The sequence below is a fragment of the Tiliqua scincoides genome, chromosome 2 (genome assembly GCF_035046505.1).
Source record: "Tiliqua scincoides isolate rTilSci1 chromosome 2, rTilSci1.hap2, whole genome shotgun sequence".
Taxonomy (NCBI): Eukaryota; Metazoa; Chordata; class Lepidosauria; order Squamata; family Scincidae; genus Tiliqua; species Tiliqua scincoides.
Genome location: NC_089822.1, coordinates 226904537 through 226917160, shown reverse-complemented (window position 1 = coordinate 226917160; position 12624 = coordinate 226904537). Strand labels below are relative to the sequence as shown.

General features: G+C 44.8%; 1 protein-coding gene across 1 annotated transcript in view; it reads right to left on the bottom strand.

The window, feature by feature from the left end:
* The window catches only part of TMCC1 (transmembrane and coiled-coil domain family 1), a 162657-nt gene extending 155879 nt beyond the window's left edge, over positions 1-6778 (bottom strand). Inside the window, exon 1 of the mRNA XM_066616459.1 lies at positions 6652-6778. The gene's annotated coding sequence lies outside the window, so the exon portion shown is untranslated. The remainder of the gene's footprint in view (positions 1-6651) is intronic.
* Positions 6779-12624: the final 5846 nt, after the last annotated feature.

Below are 12624 nucleotides of genomic sequence, written 5' to 3'. Positions count from 1 at the left end.
AATCCTGTGCACACTTTCATGGGAGTAAGCACAATGGGACTTACTTCTGAGGAGACACACACAGGATTGTGCTCAGAGCTTGGGAGGAGGACTGAGCAGCTGCACTCAATTGCTTGCTTTTGCGCTGCGGCTCAGGCAGGAGGGAACATGCGGCGGGGGCTCGCCCTCAGCGGCGGTGCGGGCTCTTTGGGCAGGAGCTGCTCCGCCAGCCCGTTCGCGCCGTCTCCTATGGGGCACAGCCGCAGGATGCGTGGGAGCTGCGCTCGTGCGCTCAGGCTGGTGAGCGGCGGCTGCGTCGTGGGAGGGGCGAGCCCCTCCCCCCCAGACGAGTTGGCCCCGCACGGAGCCGCAGCAAAAGGCTGAAAGAGCCGCTTGCGGCTCCAGAATGGCAGGTTGCCGACCCCAGGGCTATGCCATGTCTCCAAAACTAGACTTGATACTGCAAAACGGATGACATTTTTGGAATCAGCACCCCAAATATACGCAGGAATAGGTGTAACATTTAAGGAAGCAAAATGTGTGTTGGCCTGTGATATCATTGCACAAAACAGTTTCTATGCAAGATTCAAATTATTGTACTGATGTATTAAAGTACATAACCGATCAAGTAAAGACAGATAGAAGACAACATATACTAACAGATCTTCAATAAATACTTAAAACATCCAGTTTTATGGAGACAGAGATACTACATACATTCAGCCAGAGGTGGCAGAAACTGAAGTGACCATGCATCACAATCTGTAGAGTCAGGCAAATCAAGAAATGCAGCTTATGCTGAGAGCATTTGCTCTTCAAGCATTATACACTTGCTGCAATAAATCTTATATCTGAACCTCAAGTTAAGACAGTGTTAAATATAAATTGCTTCACAAATGTAAACACAATCATCATTACTATTTCAATTACAGAGCCATTACAGACTGAACTTTTTAAAAGCCAATTTTAAAAGACCTATCAATAAGAAAGTCATCTTGTCTAAATTCCTCCATAATACTTCTATACATGTAGGCATCAAGAACTGAATTTATGCCAACGAAGACTGAAGTTTTAAGAAAAATCAGCTTCTAGTCTCAGTACTTTCCCAATGGTTTAAATCAGAGGTGTCCAAACCCTGGCCCGGGGGCCACTTGCGGCCCTCGAGGCCTCTCAATGCGGCCCTCAGGGAGCCCCAAGTCTCCAATGATCCTCTGGCCCTCCAGAGATTTGTTGGAGACTACACTGGCCCGACACAACTGCTCTCAGCCTGAGGGCGACTGTTTGACCTTCACGTGAGCTGTGGGATGAGGGCTCCCTCCACTGCTTGCTGTTTCATGTCTGTGATGCAGCAGAGGCAGCAAGGAAAGGCAAGCCTTGTTTTGTCCAAGGCCTTTTATAGGCCTTGAGCTATTGCAAGACCTTCATTCAGTCATATAAGTTCATCTTTAATATATTCATTTATGTTAACTTGGGCAAATTTATTCAAATTTTAAATGTAAATTAATTCACTCCCCCCCCCCGCCCCGGACACAGTGTCAGAGAGATGATGTGGCCCTCCAGCCAAAAACTTTGGACACCCCTGGTTTAAATGCACAAATAAAAGAAACAAGCATTCCAAGGACCACCTCCTTCCATACAAACCAGCAGTGCACTCAGATCAGAGGTCTTGTTCCATATCCCCATTATCCAAGATCAGATAAATGGGGACACAAGACAGGGCCTTCTCAGTCATGGTACCTGAAAAGTAGAATGCCCTCCCAGATTCTTTGCTGCTTTACCTATGATGAACACTGCAATGAGTTAAAATAATAAAAATTACAAATTCATTCTATTATCATTCAAGTTTACCTTGTTAGCTCTCTTAAGGACCTTTGCATCAAAAGCTGGGAGAGAATTTTTAATAGCAATTTTATTTGTTAAAATTATTTCTATCTGGTTCACTCAATTTGTGTAGACAGAATACACAGGAGACCGATTGTCAAATGACTCTGTGCAAGATTATGTTTATTGGTACCACAGTCTTTATATCAAAATTTATACAGTAAGTAATCCATCAGTGCAAAATTATGGCCCAGATTTGTTCAGTGATGTTTTACAAAGTATTTTCAGTATACCAGAAAGCAAATTGGTATTCTTTGTTGATATAAAGAAGAATTGTTTTTCTTGTCCACAATTCCATAGTAAGGAATTGTCAGCCTCTCCTCTCCCTGCTTCTGACATTTCTGCATGAAGTAAGTTGATTCTCCACTGTGCATTACTATCTCAAGCTCTAAATTGGCAGCATACCACCTGCCACACAAGAGAAGCTGTTGTAAGAATTTCATATTTACAGAAAGCTGTATATTTTCTAAATCCTTCAAAAACTTCCATCTTCACTAGGTTCAACTGAGGTCAGCTCGTACACTATTATGCAAGCCCAAGAATATCAGAATTGTCATGGTTCACTGCACATGTGCATATTAAACTAATTTCATCTCCAATGTTCTTTACATTTTAGCTGTTTGTATTTAGAAACAACCACATGTCATTAGGGGTTTTTGGCACTCCTTCCCAGGGAAGAAATGCTGTCTCCTCACATTCTACTTCCAAACTGATTTTCTTTCACTGTTTATCTATGCTTCACCAGAGCAAGGCACGTGTGTGTACGCACACCACACACACCCTACCTTGAAGCAACTGCATACAGGGAAGGCTTCATTAGCCAAATCCTCCAGTGACTATTGATCAAGAGAACTAAGGTACAATAACACTAATTCACCTGATTGTCCAGCATAACTGGAGAACAAGATCACAAACACTAATACATAGTGTTATAAACATCCAGGGTAGCATCTTAAGTAGTGCTCCAACCTTTGAAGCTTCTCCATGAAAAGAAAGAGCATTATGCTTATGCAAGGAGTCTCCCATTAACAGAAGGAGTTTCTAATGAAAGCACCAAACAGAATATTCAACTTTCCAGCACCAATGCAGCCACAATGCACCCCCCTCCAAGGTAAGGGAACAAGCATTCCCTTACATTGATGAGGCCTCCATGACTACCCCCCCACTTTAGGAGGCAGTATATGCACCAATGGCATGTCTGCATCAGGACTGGAAAGTTGGATAGGATTGGGCCCTTAGTGTTTTTTCCTACTGTAATGAGATTTTTCTCAAACTTTTGCTCTTATGGTTCCATATTTCAAGCAGCCTAAAGTGTGGGCATTTCTCCATCTACAAAGGTGTAGTTAGGTTTGAAGATCAATTTCAAAGAGCACATTAGCAAAGTATTTCCTACCATCTCCCAGTCCAGGTTCATGCTTGGCAAAGTCAAGACAGAATTTGATGTGGAGGACAAGAACTACTACTTATGTGAACACTGGGTTTTTTAAATAAGAATCCAAGACCTACCCACTAATATATATTAAAAGCATAATGGAAAATCACTGCCATTTACACTGATAATCCAATTCATTCAACAGTGCTGATTGTTAGTGACAAAATAATGTCAATTCTTTATGCTGTATATAACAAACGTACAAAGGATAGCCAGAAAATAACAGTCACCCTCTGAATAAATATTTTCTGTTAATACTGCCGTGCTCCCCTACACCCAAATGTATGCTGCTGCCAGCCAACATGTCCACAGCCACTGCAGGAGCATTTTTTACCATTTGATCCTATGCAAGCTTACTTGGAATATAGACTGGGGGCACTGAAGCAAATACAACTTATTCCAGTTATGCATAAGACTGTAACCTTAGAACTAGGAAACATCTATGAATTTCAGCAGGTGCACAATTCAAGATACAATTCAACCAAAATGAGGATATTCAAGTCCCACTGAAAGCATGAGCTGAAAGGACAATATGCCTGCATTTCAGGTTGTTTCAATACCCTAGAACAGTGCTTTACAAACTGTGCACCATGGCAAAATCACAGGGGTGCAGCAGAATGTCCCTGGTGGCCTCTTCTTCCAGGCTCTCCTAGGTGTCACCTCTTGGAACATATGTGATCTCACACAATCCAAGATGGTTGCACCAGGGAGAGCCAGGAAGAAGGCACTGCCATGAAAGAAGGGCACCATGACCATGGTAAGTTTGGGAATCACTGCCCTTTAGTGCACATCACTTTCCTCCAGGAATCAGATAGTAATCCCCATCTTTGACTAAAATTAGTCAAGGAAACAATTAAATCAGGGTTTTAATATTTTTTATTACTTTGTTCTGCAACTAAGCCATGACCCAAAAAGAACCATATAATTCATCAATACAGATGTAAACATGCACTGTTTTATAATACCTAGTTTTCCCCACAACTACCATGCAATATGGATCACTATTTATATTTTGATTCATCGACTGGCATGGCAGCCATGAGCAAAGCCTTCAGGAAAATTCATGGCAAGAAGGGGATTCAATTCAGTCTTCGAAGTCACTATGGAATTAATGCAACTCATGATTCTGCAGATCATCAGTAATTTTACTATTGTACTTCTAATGTTATGTTACTAGTGGTCAAATCAGATTAGCATCAGATACTAAGTTCTGCAAAATGATAGAGTTGTGCCAATGTCAGAGTCACGATTTGTGTTCCAGAAAATGAAAGATGTTCCATAAAATATCACCATGTACACTGCTTTTTAAAATTTTTATATGACATTCATTTACACCATAGCAGTTTCCTAAAGTTAGCTTCAATCCAGTAATTAAGAGGTACCAGTGATCAAAATGCAACTAAGCTTAGTGAAGAAACAGTATAATTTCAACACAAGCACAATGCTGCTTTATGAAATACAAGCCTATTTCAACAACCACCCAATATAGCATCTGCAAGTCAACCATCAACAACAAAAACTGTCTTCAACAACCAGACACCTTTTCCTAATCCATTATTTGACTCCTGCCTAAAAATGCACAAATCTCCTTTTAAAATTCCGTAAGTTTTCCCTGAAAACTTTCATTCCTTTTAACAAAAGGGAATTGGATGTTTCCAGATGGCAAATGAACAGGTAGAGAAAAATCACTGTCCTCTTAAAAAGCGTACTTAAAAACACACATCCACACACACTGTCATGTAGGATAATCACAGCCACCAGAAAGGATGCTGAAGACTTTGACATCACAAGTACACATAATAGACTGCAAGTTAAATTCAAAGGTATAGGCAGCAAGTATCAAATTATCTGGAGACGGCACCTCTCTTTAAGAGACTTCCTTACTTCCAAGCTACTTCCAGTAATACACCACAGGGCACACACAGTCTCCTTCCACTCAGATGCACCTGCATTTTAACATCCAAATCAGTTCCCATAATCCTGTTCATTCCTTGGCTTCTGTTCTGCTCTGAATTTGAGAACAGGGATGTGTTCTGTTTTGTAACAAGTCACCAAAAAACAGATCACTGCCCTGTTCATCACAATACCATAAAAACACACTCAACTCCACAAGAGATCCTCTATCCCAGGGGTCTCTAAACTTTTTGGCCAAAACGCCGCATCAAATATATGGAACAGTGTCAGCCAGAAAAAAAAATTAAATATAAAATTTAAATAAACACATTAGAGATGGAATTTAGATGAAAGAATGAAAGAGCTCAAATGTCCAGGACTTCTCCAAGAATGAACACAACCCAAGAAGTAAAACAAACACTTCCCCCACTCCCATTCCCCCACCCCACAAGCAGAACTCTGGTTGTGTTTGATCAACTGGGTCAGAGGCTCTTAGGGGATCAGAGGCTGGTTGCGGACCATATCTGGCCCCCGGGGCCGGGGTTTGGAGACCCCTGCTCTATCCAACACAAATACTTCTGCACAATCACCTTACAGATACAACCCCTGCCCAAGGGTTACTCTCAATGTTTACAACTGTGTCCTGCTGAAAAGCAGAGTCCGAGAGAAGAAGCTGATCAGAAGAACCACCATAAGAGTAGCACAGATACAACTGGTGGTACTTGAGGTGGTGTCTGGTGGTGCACAGGATCTCTGCCGCTTGGCAGTGAGACCAGCAGCAATGTGACAAACAGCAGTAGGAGGCTCAGTGAGCAGAGCTCCAAAGCATATTTTTGCAGACTGAGCGTCTTACTGGTGTTTTTTTTTTTAAATGTTGCATCTGGCCTCCCAACCTGGAAGCAAAGGGCAACGATGTCATCACCAGTTACTTCCAGTGGTGCTTCTCCAGGAGGTGGACCAGCCATTTTGCCATGGCGCATATGTGCACCGCGAACGGGCCACAGGTGGGCCGTGGGAAACTGGGAGCTCATTCATTGGTAGGGCCACTGAGGGACGTGAGCCTCGTCAATTGTCAAAACGAAACTGATGGTGCGCCTGGAGCATTTTCGAGCCTTGTCAGTGTGGTGAGATGGAAAGGGTTGGAAGTCACTGCTGGTGGACAGGCACAGTGGAGGGGCAGGCACTGAAGGGCTGCAACAGACACTATTGCATTTCAACACACACACACACACACAAAGTTGCAGGCAACACCAACCCCACCACAAACTTAGGGAGCCAACTCCCACCCCCACCTTGCACCGCGCAATGCACCTTGGGACGAGGGTCCCTGCCCGCCCACCACCCACTCTGTGAGGGGCAGCACTCCGCCTATGACGGCTGGTGGGGGAGGGGCGGGCAGCACAGCTGCGGAGGGCTCCGCCGAAGGGCGCTCCCTGGGCAGGGCGGAGAAGGCGGCGGCCACTTACCGGCTGTGGGAGCCGGAGGAGGCGACGCCCCAGCGACTCCTGCGGTGGCGGCGGCGACGGCGGTTGCTGCTCCATCGCCCGGCTCCCAACGCCGCCGCCACCGCCGCCGCCTCACGGCCGAGAGGACGCGGCGTTATTGCGCAAGCGAGGAGGAGGCCGCGCGCGCGAGCGCGCCTCGCATACATACACACGCGCGCTCTGACGTCATGGCGAACCGGGGGGCCGCGTGGGGAGGAGGAGGCGGGGCGAGGAGCCGTTCGAGCGCCTGGCTCCGCCCCCCGCCCTGCCATTGGAGGGGGAGGTAGAGGCGGCGGCGGTGAGGGGGCTGCTTGGGAGGCTGAACTACTGTGGCGGGGAAGAAAGGGGCGGGGCCTGGCTTCGTGCGGGGGCTCCGCTCCAGTGGCGAAGCCTAGAACGAGCGGTGCCTTCCCCTCCCCCCTCCGTTGCTAAGGAGCGAGGCACGCGCTTGGCCGCGTGCCCAACGCACGTGCTGTGATGGGTTCGGCCCCCTCCCCCACATGCCACTCTGGGTCTCAGTTACCTCTTCCTGCCCCCCCCAGGGTGAGGCACCTTTGAGCCCAATCCCCCTCCCCAGTGGGTCTACTCAGAAGTAACTCCCATTGCGTCCAATGGGGCTTACTCCTAGGAAAGTGCGCATAGGATAGCCCCTTCCGATTCATTCCCTGTTGGTGGCCACATCTCTACCTGCACATGTCTGTGGCAAAACATGGCGCATGCCCCGGGCACCATCAAGTGGGGGGCACCAAAGCATGTGCTCCAGTCGCTTTCCTGTCATGCTGATGACATCATGACCCTGCATAACATCATGATGTCAGGCGTTGCGCTGGGCACCAGATGCCCTGGGTACACTGCTGCCTGCACATGCTTTCATGCATCATGTAACCTGTTCCTTTTCAGTGTTAGGCACGCACACTCTGTTAGGCAATAGGTTTAGGGGAAGCCCACTGAAACCCCTTCCTGCTTTCTTTAGGACAGTGATCTTCAACCCTTTTCATGCCATGACCCCATTACATACATGCAGTACGAGACTGGGGACCCACTGTTGATCAGCCCCCCTCCCAGGACCCTATTCTTTCACCCCTGCCTCCATCGCCCACTCCCTGGCCCCTTAACACCCTCCCAGCACTGTTCATTGTAACCAAAGATCCTTATCAGAGAAAAAGAGACAATGTTACCATGAAGTAAAAACTGTTTTAGCACAATTGCTAAGAACCCAAGCAGGACAGAGACACCATCTCCTGATACCTGAAGGGGTACACCAGATGCCTCCCCATTTACCTGGTGGTACTCTAGTCCAGTGGTCTTTAACCTTTGGCATTCCTGTAAGTTGCCATGACTTTGCAACTGACGCTTTGCGACCCAATGGAATCCTGACCCCAACAGTGAAGAACGCTGCTTTAGGAGTTCGCTAGTCATGGTTGATCTGCAGAAGGAAAAGTCTATATAACCCCACTTTGTCCTAATTCTTTCGCAGTTCCAGCTAGATGAGACGTTAGTTAGGTACTGGGGCAGTGTTATAGCAAGTCAACTTGACTATGTTTCAGCCTAACATCAAAATTACATTTGTTTACATTATTGCAGTGCAATAGCAAATCTGTTGCAGTTTTGCATCCCACTGCTCAGTCCACTTTCAACAAAGTATACTTCTGACTTCAATCACTTCAAGATGGTGATATCTCCTCTTTTCAAAGAGAGAAGTACAAGATTCTTGAACCAACACCTGATTCAACAGTGCACCAACATCACCAACTATGGGACTGTGGCTGTTCAGAATTTGGCCTGTAGTTCATATTCATTTACAAACTCTAAAGCCACTGATTCGTAAAGGAATTAAATGTTTCTTCTGAAAGGTAGATACATATCCAAAGTATTAAGATGGCCCTGTTTGTTCTCCATCTAAAAAGGCATTCCCTTCACCTATAACTAGAGGTGTTTATTTCTAGTAAGATAGGATTACTGCCCAAGTCTTAACTGAACATAGTGGGCTTACTTGAAAACAGTGCTTGTTTTACTTAGAAGTATCTCTACCTATAACAAATCCATCAACTGCACTTTGCATGCAAACTCAAGACAAGGCTATATGCAAACAAAAGACAGTCATTTACCTGCTCTTGAAATACAGACAGCATATGTATCTAGTACTGAATTCCAATAGCACCAACTGTATGAAGAGTATCATGTTAGACATTTGGGGTAGCATTAGTCATATAGAAAAGGCTATGTTCCCAATTATCTAGATAACCCAAGAAATTATTGCTGGCAAGAGACTGAAAATTAGCCCCCACACACCCACCACATCACTTTTCCAGAGGAAACTAGACCAAGAAATACTCATTTCTCTACTGCCCAAACAAGGTATACCAGCCTAAATTCTGGCATATGAGTTTACAGTCAGACATCGAATGGTACTTATTAACACCTGCCATTTTCATTTTGAAATACATTTTACAGGAAAGTATTTAAATTAGCTTGATAATGCATGAACTTAACTTGGTATTAGGTTCTAAGGAAACCTCAACATGAACCTCAGTTTGCCTTTGGGCTGGGGTGTTCCCACTCTGTGTCATCACTAAAGCACCTGGATAAGCAGGTTTCCCTGCACTCAAAGGAGGACAAGTAGTTGCTAGGCAACTCATTTCTTTCTGGAGAAAAAAACAAACCCTAGGTCAACCTAAGCTGTTTTAGAAGGAGTAGTGTGACCTGGTCCATATTAGGCTCCTAACTTGATGTTAGGCTTGTGTTGAGGTCTCTCTCCGATTTTTAAATGTATGTTTCTATACCCATCCCCCTTACATTGCCAGAGACTACAAATGATTCCTATTTAGACTTGTATAAGCAACAATAACAGACTTTCCTTGGCTTTACAGAACTGTTTCAGACATTTCCTTGTTAAAAATATTTCTATCCCACCTTTCTACTCCAAGAGTAGGCTTCAAGGTGGCTTACAATGAATGTTAACCCACACAAGATCAACACTGCATAATGAAATAACCTCAAAACAAAAGCAAACAACCCTGGTAACATAAAAGGAACCTAATCCAACAAAACTAAAGCAAAGGCCCTAACATTAAGAAAAAAATTCAGCTACCTCCAGAAAACTGACAAAATAAAGCTAGCCTGATCTCCATGAGTAGGTAGTTCCACATAGGATACTACCACCAGTTTTCCAACAGCAGCAACACCCTCAGGAGAACCTCCCACACACAACTCCTATCATAAAGGAAGCAGTTCTTCAGAATGCCCTGGCCCTATGCCATTCAGTGTTTTAAAAAGCATTCATTAGCACCTTGAATTGTATTAGGATACAAACCCTCAGCCAAGCCACCTGGTGCTGGTTAGCACTCACACAACAGTATTCTGCACCTAATTCAAGTTTTTAAGTGGTATTCAATGTAAAGAGATAAAGAGGTATTACATGTAACCTAGGCTGCAAACCTAAACACACTTTCCTGGGAGTAAACCCCACTGAGTATCATGGGGCTTACCGAGTATATAGGCATAGGATGGGGCTCCTAGTTTTGGTGTAACCAATACATGGATAACCATAGCCAGGTCTAACTGATTGAGGAAAGGATGCAGTTGGGGTAATAGCATAACTGGAGCACAAGCACTCCAGGCCACAGCCACCACTTGAATAAAGTCCTTTTCAGTTGGTATCAGTTCAGTTGGTACCAGTTTACCAAACACTGGTTTCTTCCTATCTCTTTCAATGCCCCAGTGGCTGAAAGCAGAGCCCATGCATATCACTGGGGTAACACAAAGGTACACTGAAAGTATCAACAGAACATTTGACTGTGTGTACCAACACAGTGCCATATCCTATCCAAATTTCCAGTACTGATGTAGCTGTGCCAATGGGGCGTGCACTGCATCCTGCTGTGGGTGGACAATCATGGAGGCCTCCTCAAGGTAAGGGAATGTTTGTTTGTTTACCTTGGGTCTTCATTGAGGTTGCATCAAGGCTGGAAAATTGGATAGGATTGGGGGGAAATGGGGGGAATTATTGTATTGCCCCTCTTATTTCCCAAACTTTATCTTACCTGAACCAAGCTGTTCAGTTTTTAAAGTACAGTCACTGTCCTGCAATAGAATATCCTGATGACTGGGTAGTTCAAAGGCAGCCCCACTCAAAGAACATAATGTGATGGGGAAGAGATATTACTTATCAGCCAACAATATGTGCAAAAAGAAGCTAGAAACCCATAAAACTTAAAAATTTTCACTGAGCATACCTATTCCAGGGTGTTCCTTTCCCCTCCCTTTTCAAAAGCATACATCAGTGCTAACACTTTTCAGGTGGGCAGGGAGGGTTTTGATGGAGGTTACTGGAATGTTTTCACAACCTGCCAAAAACCCAGTTGGAGATAGAACCTAGTTACTACAGAAGTTTCCAAGCTTCTGTTACTCAGTGACAAGAATTAAGTTAACCTCATGTTTTCACTGCAAAATAATGGTGGATAGAGGATGCTGACCAACATGGGGGGAGGGGGAAACAGACCTCAAAAGTCAACTATCTTCTCAATGCCCATAAAGCATCGATAATATTGCTCCTTGTTTCATTTTCTCACCTTTGTCCCCCACACATTTGCTCCATTGGCTCCCAGGGCATTGCCCACCTTGAGTCAGCAATTTGCCCATCCTTGCATTTTTGAAAAAAAAATTGGCAGGGAAAAGGTGTTCTGAGGATTGGAGAGGGATGTGTCATCAGCAAATAAAAGGCTTTCAATAAAAGTAAATACTACCTGTGCCACAGTGATATGTTTTACTTTTGCAGGGATACAAGCCTGTGTATTATACTAGTGTGCAAAATGAAAGTTGCATATTATTTCTATATAGACATATTTTACATTGCATACTGAGGTGCATTTATTCCAGGGGTAGATCGGGGGGGGGGGTCATGGGTGTGTGCCCCCCCCAAACTGTCATGCCAGTGGGGAAGGGCGCCTGCTAGGATGGGGAGCAGTCCAAGCACAGCAGGGAGCCCTGCCTGAAAGAGGTGGCTGTACTGGCAGGTAGATCTCGGCTCCCAGTTTCTTGTGGGAGCCCAGGTCTACCCACCTAGCAAACCTCAGCCACGGAGACCTGTACATTTGGCTCTATGTCTGGGCAGGAGCCTAGGTCTAACCATCCAGCAAATCTTGGCCACAGAGGCCAAAATTCAACCCGGAGTCCAGGTCTACCTACCTGGTGGTGATCATGCCCCCCCCCCCAACACAAGTTCTGGATCCACCTCAATTTATTCTATGCAAATTATTGTTACATTGTTTTTATAGGTGATACCCTACAGATGCCTGATCTTGTCTGATCTTGGAAGCTAAGCAGGGTCAGGCCTGGTTAGTACTTGGATGGGAGACCACCTGGGAATACTGGGTGCTGTAGGCTTATACCATAGTCTTTCGAGACTGAAGGTTGCCAACCAGCACTGCATCTTCCAAAAACTCTCCAAAAATATTGCAGGTCTCTGACATTTCTTCATGCTAATCCTTTAATTTTGCACTCCAGTATGGATACCCAACATAATTGCCCACTCTGAAAAAATAGTCCCCCACCCACCTCTAGAATCCTGACTACGGCCTGCTTGCTCCCTATGGAGTTTCTCTAGCCTGTTGGCCATCCTGGGAAACAGTAAGAGTCAGGACATGATCAGTTGCTAGCAGCAGTTCTCTTGCATCTCTCAGTTAATAACTGAACATTTCTTCCCCCTCACATTATGGTCAGAAATGAAGAAAAGAGAAATGTAGGTGCTTCTGAAACAAGGAATCAAAAGGAACATCATAACCCCACAAATCTTTCTGCCAAGCTCAAAAATTAGAGAGGAAGAAAGAGACACTCTGGTTTGCTATATGTTTTCAAATCATCTGAACATTTTACATCTCTTCTTTTAACACATTCATATGGATTTGACCCTGGCGGGGTTGGGGAATGAAGCATATTAATTAGCACAATCACACA